We start from the raw sequence: 16,991 nt of genomic DNA on the forward strand, positions 1-16,991 counted from the left end.
ACACTTTCGACTGCGGTCAGCTCGACTCGCTGCGCTTCGAGTCGAGTAGAGTTGAGGCAGCTTGAGGAAGGAAGCAGCTCGGTGGCAGGGGCAAGGCCAAACCGCAGGCAGGGTTGTGTGGCTGAAGCTGCGACTGCCACAGCGACTGTGGCACTGTTCCTGTCGCCATAATTCAAAAAACAGCAACATTCGCACGTAAAATGTAAACGAAACCATTCGAGTGCAGCCCGGCAACCGGCAACAAGGGGGGGGAGGATGGAGATGGGGCATAACGAACGACCTGGATCTGAACCGCAGCCTGGACAAAGGGCAGTCGTTGCTGCAGCCGGCAGCCACCGAGAGAATCAGAGAGAGGGTTAAACAAACGTCGCACGCATAACAAGGAAATCCTTTGGGAGCGAGCGGCGGGACCTTCGAACGTCGTCCATGCAACCAACTCACACACACACACTCACACACAATGCTCTGGCAAAAGAGACCTTCATTACCCCAGCAACCACAACACAGGAGGCACACAGAGTGCTGCTCTCCGTCTAGCACTTTTGCCTCTTCTCGGTCTTGTCGAGCTGCTGCTGCTGCTTCTGCTGCTGCTGGTCCATGTTTGCATTTTGTTTTGCTTTTCGGCATTTTTCGGGTAGAGCCAACAGCAAATAATTGAAAGGGTCGACCTAAACGGGGCAACAGTCGACCAGTTGGTCATTCAAGTGCTGCACTGTCGATTACGTTTCAAGTAGTTCACCTCCTGATTCTCCTCCGCCTCCGCCTCGTCCTCCTCCGCTTCCTGCTGCTCAATTGTCGAACTGATGTCCTGATCCGGGGTTAAATTGCATAGACAAATTCGTAAGCTGCTCGAGTTTGTTTATATTTCATTTGTGATTCTGATTGGAACAATTGTGCGAGTTCTTCGTGTAGCTCAGGATTAGTATATGCCAGCCAAAAGAATGTTGTTTATAAAGCACACAAAACGATAGAGTTGAGAGATGGTTTAGGCTAAAAACATTTTGAGAGAATATTAGATTTTTAAGCAAAACAGAAAGCAGAAGAGGATGTTAGAATGTGCAGTTTTATTTTAAGGAGTAAATAATGCCAGAGATCGATAAAGTTAATAGTTGGTTTAAGCTAAAAATAAGTGAAATAATGCCAGACATCGATAAAGTTAAGAATTAGCTGAAGCTAAGAACAATCTGAGGGAACATTTGATTCTTTATCAAAATAAAAACAGATAAAATGTTGATATGAAAACAGGATTGATATGAAAACGGGATTAAACTGGTACAAAATAATTTTAAATTTTAAATAAGCTGTTAACATAAAAAGTGGATATTGCTACAGAAGACTTTGATGTGAACGTATATTTTATATACAATATCATACATATATAAAAAACGATATTGAGAATGATATATTGCGATTATACCTCAGCTTTTGCTTCAAGAGAAATAATAGTAATATGTTATGAAAAAATAATAAAGAGAAACATTAACATAATAATAAAATATTGCGGCAGAAGAGCTTTGGGAGATAAATAGATGGAAATCGAATACAAAGTTGAGAAGAGAGATTTATAAATTATATTTTACACAGAAAAGGAAAAAGACTTCTGTTTCTACTTAACTTTTAGCTTCAGCTTTAAGAGCAGCGTATGAAGCCAGACTGAAATGTAGTCAAATAATACAGTTTACTGCTCTTGTCATTTTTATTTTTACACAATCTTAATGCACTGTAGTAAAAATAATCATATACATAACACATACATACTCGTATAGCCGTGCATGTTTATATGAATTTATAAGCAGAGTTTCCTTGGCGGCTGAAGTAACAGCGACCTACATCCGAGTACAGTCGAAATATGTCACACTTAAATCGCTGAACATACTCGTATATGACACTCATAATGAAGTTTTTAACAGCGCTTTTAGCGGCTCAGTGCCAACCCGAAAGGGGGACAGGACGGGACGGAACATGACGGGGACAGAGAGAGTGAGAGTACAATATTAATGCCGTGAGGTTGGTTTTCGGTTTGTTGCTGCATTTCGGCTTAATTTGTTCGCGGAATACATGAAGAATAAAAAAAACAACAAGAAAATATGAAATATAAGTTAATGAAGTCATTTTGCGGCTAAGCCAACCGGTCGACGACTGTCGACAGACGCCCGCATCCCGGAATCTCTGGCAGCAGCGTCACCCACTCACCGAAAACCACAAAAAAAAACATGTAAGAAAGCTGCAGTCGAGTGTGCTCGACTGTAAGATACCCGCCATCTATTGTTAGTAAAAGCAAAACAGTGCGGTATTAATTTTTTTTTAATATACCAAAAAATACTACTTATATACTAAAGGCTACGTTTGGAATATTGATGTAGCACTAATTTTAAATATACTAAAGACAAAATTTGGTAAATTGCTATAGCACTACATTCAAAATATACCGAAATATACCAGATTGTCAAAACTTGATCTGCTTACAAACATAACAAGTAAATTGGTGTAGTACTACATTTAAAACAGACAAAAGGTTATATTTGGTATATTGCTGTAGCACTACATTAAAAATATACCAGATTGTCAAAACTTGATCTGCTTACAAACATAACAAGTACTTTCGAATCATATCTCTATCTCTTATAGACTCTGACATCTAAGTGTTCATACGGACGGACAGACAGACAGACGAACAGACCTGGCTATATCGGCTGTTGACGCTGATCAAAATAATATATACTTTATATTGTCGGTGATGCCTCCTTCTGCCTGTTACATACATGTCAATAAGGCACAAACTTATAATACCCTTCTACCTTATGGATAGGTGGTATAAAAAATAAAAGCAGTAAAACCCGAACTGATGATTTATAAAAATAAACGCAAGAGGCACCTACACAATAAGAAAAAAAAACGACTGAGATGAGGTGAGTATTATATGAATTTTGACTGGTTGATTGTGGCTTATCAGTGGATCGCAGCAACGGCCCACATCAAATGGCCAATTGAATGTCTCGAATTCTAATTGTTGTAAGACAATAAAATACCTTATCAAGCGGGTCTTTAGCTGCGAGCCATCGAGTGTTTCCTGCAACGCAACCCAGACGCCAACGCAACGGTTCAAGTTTAAGGTATTTTTTTTTTTGGGTTTGGGAATTCTGACTTAAAACAATAAATTAAAGTTTTGGAATTTGGGGTTTTTCTTGGACAATTAATACGCGTCGTCACCACCGCGAACACCGGAAGCGACCCACGCAATTGGGGGAAAAACTTTCGCCGGGTGCCGCTAATTAAGTGTAAATCACTTGTAAATCGTTTGAGGAATTAATAAATCTTGACAGGAAATTGGGTTCACTCGGCGCAGCGCGCGGCGCATATGCAAATGCTTTGACCTTTGACCTGCCAGCAGCTGTTGTGCCACTGTTGTCTGCGTATCTAAGTTGTGTAGTTGCGCATTTACCTACGATAACAATCACTCGTCGCTCTTCTTCTTCTTCTTGTTGGCCATGTTTACTGACCATTTTTGGTGCGTCTGCTGCTGCTGCTGCTGTTGCATCTGGTCAGACTGACTTTGGTCGGCTGCCTGCTCTTTGGCCATGTCGTCGTTATAATCAAATGCAGTTGCTCCCGAAAAATTCAATCAACATATTTCAGCAGCACTAACGAATTTACAAAATAGGCAAGCCAAAGGATGCGCCGCCACAGAAGCCACTGATGGCCAGCCTAGGATGATGACGATGACGACGACGACGAATACGACTACGATGATGATGATGATGAGACGTTGGGTCTCTGTATCGGTGTTGGTATCGCCAACATACGTTGAACCTTTCACTCTGGCTCTTCTATGTATACCTCTTTTGCCCAAAGCGTTTTTAGGTTGCAGTTAGAGTTGAGCACGTGACTCACGACACGCACAAAATGTTGTAGGATTGTAATAAATTTTCTAAACTTTGTCGAGCATTATATATTATATGTTATTATATATTATTATCATACTTCAAGTTATTATTCAATTACAAAAATATTTAAAGAACTTTTTATTTTCGCTCGTGAACTGAAATTAATCAGCCGCGTATTTTTATTTAAATAAATATATTATTGCTTCCCTTAAAAATGTTTCTGAGATTGACAAAAACTTTTTATGTCCGCTCTCAATTTGTAATACATTTTGTAACATGTATCGAGCATTTACTTTATTTGAATAATATCAGCGAAAAAATAATTATTGAAGTTATAGAAATGCAATTCCATTTTATAAAATTTCGGAACTATTTTGTTTCAATAATTTTATTTTGTATCAAGTTATTATTTATCTCCGCTCTATAGAGCTCTCTTGCATATATTAATTTTGTTCATTTTTGGAACAGTAGCCAAAGTAACTGTACATTAGGGAATTTTGTCTGACCATTGGCCACGAACTGGACTGCGTATCATCTTGCATGCTGTCCAATTCCAAATCCCAGTCTCAGTCTCTGTCTCAGTACTCGTTGCAGTATCGCGTCTTCTGCAATTTGTAAACATTTCCATATTTGGGTTTACCTTCAGTCTAGTCTGTGCTGGCGGCAGATTTCACTTCCGTCTTGTGTTTGCCACAGGGCAACTTTTGATTAGAACTTGCCCACGGTTGGCAACGCCAATGGCTGGAGGTGGAAGACAAGTCATAGTCAGCAAAATGCAAGAAGCAATATCGATTTGTGGCGTTGAAAAGTACATAGGCAGATGTATAGATTGGTATAATACATATATGTATAAGTAACATAGTTGGAAAATGCAAAATAAATAATGAAATAAATTGCAAAATAATAAAAGTATTACTAATTTATATACATCTCTATTATTGTTGAATTTTGTAGAACTTGAATTTGAATGTGTGTAGACAACAGTCAAAAATACTCAAATATAAATATTAGTATACCATATATAGTATTAGTATATTTTTGCGGTATTAATTTGAGATATTTTATTCAAAATGGGTAGCTTTCTAACATGTTTTATTGTAAGCAATTTCCAATTTAAATTCATTCTTTTGCTTGTCATACATAATTTTAATTTTTCAAAATAGTTTGAAGAGTGTCTAATGCCCTTTGGAATCCCACAATATATTGATGGCTGCGAATATTCAACGTGTTTCAAAGTCTATTTAGTACAGTGCTTAATGACTTTTATGCACACTCGCTGACTGTGTTCATTCAGAGAAAGAGAGAGACAAAGAGAGAAAGAGAGTCTTGCATCTCAGTTATGCCAAAAGCTGTTGTTGCTGGTTGCTTGACAATTTCTTTGTTGGCCTCCAAGAACAAGCGGGCAACAATCCGCAAAGACAATCTATGCCTGTGAAGGCCCTTAATCAGAGGCAGTCGCCGCTGTTTGCGGAATCTCGGCGCTGCGGTCTGAAGCCAGGTTAAACAACTGCAAAAGATTTAATTGTCATGGCAGCTGCTTAGCGCACACACAACACACAAACATTGCTGAAGGGGGAGCTGCCAGACTTGCCAGAGTTGCCAGTTGCAAGATGCAAGTTTGCCGGTTGCAAGGCAGCCAGCTACTGTATCTGTTGGATGCGCTAAATAGTTAGCATCATTCTTATGCCTTAGTTTGCCTGGCTAAAGCGGAGGCTGAAGCGATGCTGCTTCAGCGCATGCCAATTGGCAACTGGCCGGCAAAGTAGCTAAAGAATTGTCATTTAATTGCGTCGCATACGTGATCGAAGCATTGCTCCTGCTCCCTCTCCTCCCCCTCTTTGTCCTGTGCTTGTCTAGGGCATAAATTTAATGCGTCTGCCGCTTGCAAATGCCTTGTTGTTGTCCTTGTTGTTGCAATTGATGTTGCTGTTTGCTGTTGTTGCTGTTGTGTTGTTGTCCTCTGAAAACAGGCAACAACAATTCGTTAATAATCCAAATTCCCACATCGCCTGTGCTCCCTGACTGCCCTGGCTGCCGGGGCCTGTCAATTATTATTATATTTTTCATTGGAAAATCCAAAGCGGAAAAATGAAATGCCAAAGAGAATGCAGTCGAAGTTGTCGATAGTCTTAGTTGGGTTTTCTCTCTCTGGGTGTGTGTGTGTGTGTGTGTTGGTCAGACAAACAGTTGGTTAACTCGAAATGTCGATAGTTTCTACATTTTTGCTTCTTCGGCTTTGGCTTTTTTCTAATGCGTTTGCCACTTACCAGACACTCTTAACCCATTGTTGCCGTTGCGTTGCTTCTGCTTGTGCTCGCGCGTGATTAAATCTGCTGAAAATTGGCCTTTGTTCTGCGTTTTCAAAAAACTAAAGGCACCAACAAACAACAACAACAACAACATCAAAAAAGTGCACACGCATCTCTCTCAGCTGCGAGAGGCAAATGTGTTGAGCCAAAGGGTGGGGAGGGGAGGGACGGGAGCAGGCGGAATAGGCGATCAGTTGGCCAACATCGGGCGACCAACTTACCATAAAGCACCGTTACATTCTTCCGCTAACAAACAAAACAATGCATGCGACCAACATTGAACCCACAGGAGCAGTTCCACACTCGGACTCGGATTCGAACTCAGTCTCAAGCCCAAGGCCAGGGCCGCATGAAGTAGGACAAGGAGCAGGAGGAGGGAAGGCATCGTATGCGTAGCCAGAGGCACATCTAAAGCAAACGCAGCTTTCCAATTGCCCCACACTGCACAGCAAAAGAGTGCTCCCATTTCCCACAGTGAAACTATCGAGGCACGAATTCACAGTACTCCAATTTATGGTTGCAATATCTACTCATATCGATAAGTTTATGCATATGTCAAGCATAATTCAAAAATTATTTTTCTTCTTTTGTAGTATTTTATATAAACTAGAATTACATATAAATAATACAATTGAATTGAGAATATCAATTCCTCCCTCTGAGGAAATATAAATAAATAGATCAACATTTTAGAACTTATTCAAGAAATAATTTTATATGACAAATAACGGCTGCAACTGTCGGGTTGGTTGACTATATAGTATATTTTTGAATCTATGGTATATTTTGAAAGTATTAGTATATCGTTATACTGAATATAGTTTTTGTTGTAGTAAGTATTTTGTTGATATATGACAATCCGGTAGATATTGTACGTTATGGTATATTTTGAAACTATTAGTATATTGATATACTAATTAATGTTTTTGGTGTAATTAATATATAAAAGTATGGTAGGTATTGTACCTTTATGGTATATTTTAAATACGTTGGTATATTGATATACTGCATATAACATTGGTACGGTATATTTTGAATGTGTTAGTATATCGATATACTAAATGTTGCTTTTGGTGTAGCTAAGTATTTTGTCGGTATATAAAAACCTGAAAAATATTTTTTTTTTATGGTATATTTTGAATGTGTTAAGTATATCGATGTACTCCACATAGCTTTGGTATAATCATGTTGTTTAGCGGTACATATATTAATTAACACAATTTTAACGATAACACTGTTTTGCTCAATCTATCTTGAATGCAGTTTTCTTACATGTTTTTGATTTCAATATTTTATTTTTTACATTTGTTTACTTATTTTAATGAGCTTTTGTGTAGCACACTGTAATGAGTTGATTTAAGCTATGAATTTCGGCAACCAAATTGCGACTCGAATTGCATATCTAAGTTAAGCAGAGGTTTGTGGTATGCAGCCTAGGTCAGTGAGTGGTGTTTGGTGGTTGTGCCTGGTGTTAGTTTTTGGGGCGCGTCTTTTGGCAATTGGCCAAGTTCGAAGCGGCCGATTTAAACTTGAAATGCATTTTGGTTAATTAAGCGCGTTCCGGCGGCGATTTCCCGCTGCTTGGCAACCAATTAAGTCGCCGCCGGCGCAGCCAGCACCATTTGTAGACTGTAGAATGGCCAAGGATATTTCCTGTCACTCGAGTGTAAGCGTGCATGTGTGTGTGTGTGTCGGCAGCGTATAAATTTCAGGCAGCTGTATGCAAGACAGTCGTCCAGCCAGGCAGCCAAGTAAAAGCCAGGCAACAAGCCTGTTGGCCTTCCTGCCTGCCCACGGCTTTTGGGCCGGGCCGAGCCGGGTTTTCTGGGCCTTTTGACTAGGAGTAGGTGTCATATTTATAATTTACAACATTAGCTCGCCATGGGGTAGCTTCGCAATCTTGCTAAATTTATGCATAAAGTAGTTGAGGTTATATATTTTCAAGCCAACGTCGTCGTGTGCATATGTAACACACGTTTACGAGCATGTAAAATGCGTGTATTTTATTTTTGCCTTTAGTTTTCGTGTGCTCATGGAGAGCAGAGCACTGCAGTTAAATTGGTCATTGGCCATTGGCCCCTTTCGACTGCTAACGAGCGAGCCCTGCAAGATGATGATGGTTAATGCTAATGTCGACGCACACAACTAAAAACTAAGAATTGTTGCCCTTGGGAAGTGAAGAAGCTGCACATTTTTTGCAAATATATATTAAAATATGTCAGAAGTTGGCGCAGACAACAGTTTTGCATAAATCATTTAAAGATGCTTAAAAAAAAAAAGCAAATAAGAAAGCTACAGTCGAGTGTGCTTGACTATGAAGCAGAACAGTGCGGTATTACTCTAAAAATATATCAAATAATATACTGCGAAAATACTAAAGCATACAAAATGCCATATTTGGTATATCGATGAAGTACTACATTCTAAATATACCGTAGAGGTCAAAATATAAAATAATGTAAATATTCTACCCATTGGGTTATGCCAAATGGATTTGCAGTTTGAACTGGGTGAAAGTCGTACATTTGATACTCAGATGAGATGATGATACTCTGGCTATCTCTGCTTAAGTCAGATCCATATCAACTGCTGCCAGCATTGTCAATTAAAACTCGGAAAAACAACAAACCCAATTTGTAATTGAAACTTATCTGAGTTGGGAATGCGTTAAGTGCATTGGAATGCAAGCAGAATGCTGAATGCCCATCCCAAGCAAACAAAAAACAAAAAAACCTAAGAGAACCAAAATCCGAGTTCATTTAAAAGAAAAAGCAAAAAAAAAACCAAAACAAAACCAAGCCCCAAAGTCATTTGCGAAACAAAGTCGCCAAGCTGCATCCTTGTGCATCGGAGCGGCGTTTGCTTAACGGTTTAAGTGGCAATCACTGGCACCAAGCAAGCAATGATAACAGTTCCAGTCAGAAGCAAAAGCAATGCCAAAAAGGCACCGAACCAACAAAAACAAAAAAAATCAGTAAAAGATCAGCAAACAACGCGCAAAGCCCCAAAAGTGCCAGAGAGTAAGTAGTGCCCCATCCACAAGGCCAGAAGGCAATTACGAAATTCCGAAAAATGAAGAAATTTTCAAATAAACGAAGCAACAGTTTACTATATATACTATATATACGTACGAAAAGTGAGAACTCAACTGACTAACTGGATGTGTGGGACCCGCAACCGAAGCTCAGAATCCAGCATCCAAGAAAACGAGTCGAGCTTCAAGAGTTGTGTTTTGGAGCACACTCTGAGGCCAGCAATTACAGTCAAACCCCAAAAACAGAACAGAGTTCGAATCGAACTGATGCGAAAACAACTCCTTCATACCATTTACTTAGCCCTTTTTCGCTGGAATTCATCATCATGCGAATTATCTGCTGGCCAAAGACTTCTGCACTCTCTCTCTCTCTCTCTTTCTTTCTCTGCCTTTGTCTCTCTCTGCTCTTCTTTCAGTTCTTCGCAGTTTTCTGCCGTTTTTGGGGGCAATAGTTGTTGCCGATTCTTTTTGCAATAGGGTCCTGGGCTGACTTTGGCTCTAAAACTGAACTGAACACTCTCTGGGTTTTTGGCAAATACGGGCATGGCAATTTAGTTGTCATAGCACTGAAAGAATTATCGCTTGTGGCGGGCGGTCCACCAAAAATTTTGTTGTCAACTCGCCAATTGGTTGAGAGAGATTCTCTACTCTCGAGCAAGGTCGGACAGTGTGAGTTTATTATGATGATGCAGCTGCAGGCAGCTGTGAAGGGTATAAGCAACTTGATGAAGGGAAAGATGGCTTAAAGAAGAATATAGGCTGTTCACAATATTCTTCTTTAAGCCACTTTAAGCTCACTTGATAGTTTTGCAAAATAATTTCTTAAAAGAATTTAATCTAAAATGTTCTACTATAATTCGCGTTTTTCTCAACACTTAGATTGTACGGGATCTAATTTTTAATTAAGTATACTCGTATCATGAAAAGTTAAAAGCTCAAAATTCGAATTAATTTTCTGACACTTAAAATCAATTTTATAGTATGATCCTTATTTTGTTTATTTTCCTAGTTAAATGATATTTTTATAATCATTTTTAATTATAATGTTATTTTTTTATCATTATTCTACATCATTATTTTTTCATTCATATTGATAATGCTGCTACTCTTCTCCACCTGATCTTAATACCATATTATTGTACAGGATAACTGATTGTTTTTGTTTGATGAAGAATATTATAAAAAGTTGAAAGCAGTAATATAATATTACTAAAATCAGTAATCAGTATTATACAACATATATTTTTCTTGTTTTCGATGAAAATAATGCAAGTTGTTGAAAAGTTCATTCATAATCTTTAAAGTGATTTATATAAAGAAGATTGGCTACTGTGATTCGCCCTTTCTTCCAAAAATATTTGACCTTAGCGTTTGACTTTTCTACAGGATATATCATAGTCGATTAGCAGCTGCATTATCTCCGCTGTCTGATTGTATTTTTGGCAACGATCGCGGTGTGTTTAAGTAATTTGCCAGACTGGACACACCGTAGGTGTTGTTCTGGCCCGTCCCGAGCTTTCACAAATGATTATGTTTGATGTGCAGTTAATTTGTGCTGTGCCTCTCGACCAGTGGAATTGTGGTGCAGTCAAGTCCAAAGCACCAGCAGCGTCAGGCAGCGACGCATTAGAGCTGGATGCGGGGTTTGAAGCCAGTGATTAAGCTGGGGGAAAACAGCGATGAGTGGCCCTAAATAGCCGTTATGCGGCATTATTGCGCCATATTTCATTAGGCATGTGTGCACCACTGACTGAAGTGCAACACCAACTGAATTGCATCAGGAGCAGCATCAGCAGCAGGAGAAGAAGAGACGTCTGCAAGCCTGTCCGGAACGCAGGAAGGCATTATCTCTATAGGCCACATTTATTTCCATGGGTCACTGATAGTGCGGCTATCAAAACACGGGAACACTTTTAAAATCGCAATGAAAAGCGGCAAATGGGATGCACGCGCTAATAAAATGCCGATATTTTATGGTCGAATCGCAGGGAACTGAGCCACAGTCTGGCCAGAGTGGCCACAGACTGTCTGCCAATGCGCAGATGGGGACGAGGATGGAGTTTGACTCGCGTTGGAGTTTGCGAGTTGGGCAAGTGTGAATGTGAGCGCGTCGCTTCTTTTTTGCATACTCGTCTCCAGCCCGAGGCGCCACAATGGACCGACACTGCAACGATCTTTTCGGTCAGTTTGCCAGTTGCCCGTTTGCCCACACAGACAACTCCGAAAATGAATTGCAAGTCATCGGGTTTGTGCTCCATGGCCATATCCAGAACACACGTCACTCTGTCTAGGATAAAGGCCGAATCGAGCCGAAGCACTGGAGACTAGTGTGTCTGGAGCGCAACTCTGAGGAGATTCCTAGAGAGTGCAGTTGGAGGGTTGGCGCGATGCACTGCGACCGCTTAAGTGCACATTACTCGAATCATTTGTAATGCTAATCAAAGCAGCTGCAGCTAGAGATGACAGCGTGTCACGATCGATCACGAGTCTATGCCGATAGTAGGGCAGAAATATCGAGAAAATGATACTACGACTCAATGTCATCGATTGCATTTAAATAGATTACCTATTTCTAAGTTTGCATATATTTAAAAACTGAAAATTCATTTTACACGAAATGTCCCCTTATGGATTCAAATTTTCATCTCTACACTCAGCAAAGTTCATATTGAAGCTCTGATGCTATTTTACACGATTATTAAACGTGGAAAAGAAATAAATTAATTAGTCGAGCAGAATATTACTGAGTACTTCAACTTAAATCCAACCTACTTAATTAATTAAATTAAATCCGATTTAATGAAAAAAGCAACCTCAATCTCTATACCAATTTCATTTGCAAGCCAACATGACACGCTGCCATCTCTAGCCACTGTCCAAATCGAGAAGCATACCATATGTGCACCTTGGACGTGTGTCTGGAGCATATCTTGAGTTGTGCGCGGAATTAACCTACATATAATGCTGTTGCCGCTTGACAAATCTGCACGCCTACCTTGATTACCAATCGCAGCGGCAACAAACAACTGATAATGAGCGATTGGACGCTACAAATACGAGCTATCCTGCTCCTGCCTTCTCCTTCTCCTACGTCTCATTCTCCTTCTCCATATCCTCCTCGTCGTCTATGCCGAACCTTGCTGCTGTCGATGGTTGCTTCAATTAGGGCAGACTCGACAGCAACGAAGTACCTTAAGTGTGATCACTGATTAGCTTTATGTAGCGCTCTCGTCTCCGTCCGGTGGGTGTGGGTTGCGAGCATGCAAATGAAGCTGATCTTGTAGCTATGTGTATAATTGTGTGTGCGATGTTTTAGTCAAGGAATGCGGTGAGACGCTTGATGTTGCCTAGCTCAAGGGGGCAGTGAACCCAACTCTAGTGGGAGTTGAGTATGCAAAAGATTTCAATACCTCTGTTGATGGTATTACTTTATTATTACTGTTGTGTATTATTATTGCAGTGATTTTTCGTACAATCAATAAATTTATTAACGTTTTTACTGGTAATATAATTATATTATTGATTTTATTAGAATTATCATTATCAAAACTATTATTACACAATTTATCATTATAATAGCAATTATAAACATTCTTTATCATTAACATTAGGATTTTCATTAGCACATATATACATCGATATTATTATGTTTATTACCATGACATATTGTTAATATCAGATTTGGGTTTCTATTATCAAAAATTGCATTTCGGTTTTCATTATAATTAATATTTTCAACAGTTTCAAGTTGAAACTTGCAATTAATCATCACTCAATTAATTACTATAATTTTCATTATCATTAACATTTGCATTAGGATTTTCATTAATTCTACCTACCTATTATTATCATTGATATTAACAGACAATCATTATTTCCATTTTCATTATAATTTGCATTCGAGTTTTCATTAATTCTACCATAAGAAAGTATCATGGGGCATTAACAATTATATTTTTGGGATTGAATTGCATAATTAAGATATTATTAATTACATTTAAAAGAATATTGCTAAGTTGTCACAAATCTCTTGCTAGCTGCAGCCATTAGCATTAACAATGCAGTCCAGAATAATAGTTAATTACTATAGACTTCATTTAGATAGTTTCACGCTCAGTTTATGCATTTTGCAGCCCCTATTTAAATAACTATTTAACTCAGCATGGGTATTATGTGGCCTTTCTCTTTGAAGCAGCTTTCATTTGCCGCTGCTCAGAGCCATAAAAATCACTTTCCTAAATCAAACATCTGCACATAACCTACAAGTAAAGTCATAACAGCAAATGTACCGTAAAACAAACATGTATCCAGCACTTAACCATATAGAGTCATATATGTACAATACAAAATGTATGGATAGATGGATGGATGGATGGCTGTATGGAAGTAGAAGAAAGCACTTTGTAGAAATGCCGGCAGAAAAGCAACGTCAGCAAGCAGCAACAGCAGTAACAACAACAACAACAGCAACAACAATCGCGTCATAATCGTTTGTAGCGACTAATTTATGATCTTAATGGCGTCTAATTAACACCATTTTCCACAATTGAAAGATTTTCCATTAAATAAAACACTTTATGGAATTGCCCAGCAACACGCAGTGTGTCCATAGACCGTGCTCTCGTACTCTCTTACAGCTACAGCTACAGCTGGCAACTCATCCGCATCCACATCCACATCGACATCGAAGTTGGCCGCTTCTCGCTCCACTGACCGCGTCTCCTCTCTGGGCACGGCATTCGCGGAAGTTCTCCACCTCAAATGGAGCAAGGCAGCCATACACACACACACACACACACATAAAGCGAAAAACTCTAGACCAAGAAGTGCAAACAAAGCAGACCCCAAATCAAGGGACAGCAACGAGCTCTGCCCAGGAGCAGCAGCAGCGTTTGCCTCAACTGGGGACTGCAAATTGACGGCGCTGCAGCAAATGGACAAAAGTCGAAGGCGATTCTTAACGCATGAATGGCAAAGGCGGCACATAGAACAAGAAGCTACGCAAGAGCTGAAAGGAACGACTGGCAAATACCCTTGCAAAAACAGTCAAATGTCAAGCCAAATATATCAGCTGTCGTTACAAGGTTTTTATTATAAGGTATTTCAAATACTTCAACAAGACAAAATATAAAGAAGACACAACAAATAAAATTTTTTAAAATTACGAAAAAAAAAACCATTGCAAATTTGAACATAGAAAATATTTTCTTGAATCAATAATTCTAGAATAAAATTCTTATTTCACGAAAAGTAAAATATTATATTTATTAATTTAATATGAATCCATGTCAAAATTAAACTAAAAGGTAAATGCCCAATTAACAAATTCTAAAACACGAGATTGTGTGTTTACACAAATATAAATTTTAAAAATTCACGGAAATAAAATGTCAAAACTGAAACCAGAACGAAGAAGCTCCATTCAAGGACAAAAACAAAAATAAATTTTTAAAATTCACGGAAAAACATTGTCAAAATTAAACCCAAAACGAATAATCTTAAATCAACTGCAAACATTCTTAAATTTAGATTACTTACAATGGACACAAAACAAATTTGTTTATTCTTTTAAAATTTTCCAACTGCTCTTGAGTATGCTTTGAAATACTAATTGAATAGTTGGAATGAAAAACTCCCACCTTTCTACAACACTTTCTACAGGGTATTGCTAACGACGAATAGAAATAAAAAGTGTTTGGGCAAAAGCATTTGAAATGCATTTCGTTGGTTTCTCTCAAGAGCGCCAAGAGCGAACCCAGGGGCAAGGCAAAGGTTGCACTTACCCAACTGTCTGCTGACTGTTGGGTGTCCAATCGCTTGTGACGAACGATCCGATGCGATCTCTAAGTCAACGACGACGACGACGATGGCGGCGGCGGCGGCGGAGTTACAGTCACAGCTGACAACTCACTGAGCGCGCAATGATTAATCGCGCAATTGTCCAAAGAAACGGCAGCTAAAAAGATACAGCAAACAGATACAGATACATTGCCACGATAGTGAGCGACCGAGACAGACAGATAGACAGACAGACAGAAAGTTCGAAACGCCGAAAGACAGCAAGAGATAGAAGAAGTAAATGGTCGGTACGTTTTTTCTGTGCCCTTTTTCTGCTAGTTTTACGTTTTTAATTGCAATCAAAAGTGTTGCCGGAAACCATTTACAAAAGCTGTCACCAGAGTGCGGCCGGCCACTTTAATCGGAATCAATCAATGGAATCGACTCAAATCGATCCGCAGAGTCAGTTTACGCTCTGATTGAAGGGTTCGAACATATTGCATAATGCTGCTTAAATGCTTCAACATTTGCCCACGCATCAAATGACCCGCGCCCGCTTTAGGTTAACCAGTTGGTTCACCCCCAAAAAAAAGAGTGAAAGAGAAAGAGATGGAGCAACACGTAGCAAGCGTGGCATGTAATTGTATGTACATTAAAGTTGCTCCAGCTGATTAAAATTCCAATGCAACATTCAGTTCGATTCTTGTTAACATGCAGCTGGACCTGGAGTTGGGGTTGGGGCTGGGGCAAGGCATGTCCAAAATGTGGCACCTGCAGCACCACCATCACCACGTTTAAGGTCTGGCAGCTTCGAGCTTATCAGCTGCATTGCGATCAATCGATCGCTGAGCCAACGACGATCGAGCATAGAAAGTGATCGTTGCAAAAAAACGAAGCAAATGAAAATGTCGACAGAAAAACTAGAAGAAAATGTTGCTCAACAAGGACGCAACATGGTCGCCGAGACATTCTAGCAAAACGTCGCGTTCTCAACGATCGCATCGACGGATGGCCAACGATCGCCGGCGGTGACATCTTGTCAACTCGCAAATAAAAAAAAAAAAGGAAAACAATCATGATCAACAAAATGCTGGAAAGCTGCCTTGAGCCCTGGACTAACCATACCCTGGACAATTCTATTCCAGCAGATCCAGCCTAGCTAACGATGATCATCATCTAGCGATCGTTACAAACAGGCAGCGGCAGCTATTGACAGCAGCTTGGTAGGTTCACACATAAGTGAGGCATCATTCAAGCCGTCAATGCAACCGATTAAAAGTCGAACACACATTCAATTTTTTTTGTTGCTTTTTGTTTTAAGGAATTGCACACACGCCGATGATGGTGGCCGATCTCTGTGTTGATCGTGTCCAACTCTTGACATCGGTCACCTATCACCTGTCACCAGAGAGCCATAATCAGGCCAAATATCACAGTTCGCTTCGATGTTGGAGGCGGCCAAATCTGAAGATCAGACTATCAATCTTCAGCGCTTGTCAGCGTAGAGCAAACAGATCAAATATCAGCAGGGCGGCTGGTAACATGAGAGTGGCCTCAAATATAACTGTTGATTGAATTATGATCGAACTGATAAGGAGAAGAGAAAAAATAAAGAGAATCACATACCAACTTGGATGGCACATAATGTACGATATAACAAGTGTGTCAAGAAGTGAACAACTGACAATTCCAGCCAGCCAAGTGATAAAATTCTCTAAAGCAGATTAACATAAGAAAAGAATGAGCGGAGTGAGCACACACATTGGATTATTAGAGAAAGCTATTTAGACTCCAGAAATAGGTATAGAAGAGTTCTAATTAAACGTAGTAAAACTAGCTTGGTTAAACATAACTTTGAGCAAAAAAAACCATTTTAGTTAAAAGTTCAATTATTCTAGAATTTGATGCTTTCTTTTATATCAGTTTATTATAGATTGTACACTCTCCTCTTCATGTTAATAGATGTTCAAGTAAGTAATATCAAAC

The sequence above is a fragment of the Drosophila albomicans genome, chromosome 3 (genome assembly GCF_009650485.2).
Source record: "Drosophila albomicans strain 15112-1751.03 chromosome 3, ASM965048v2, whole genome shotgun sequence".
NCBI lineage: Eukaryota > Metazoa > Arthropoda > Insecta > Diptera > Drosophilidae > Drosophila > Drosophila albomicans.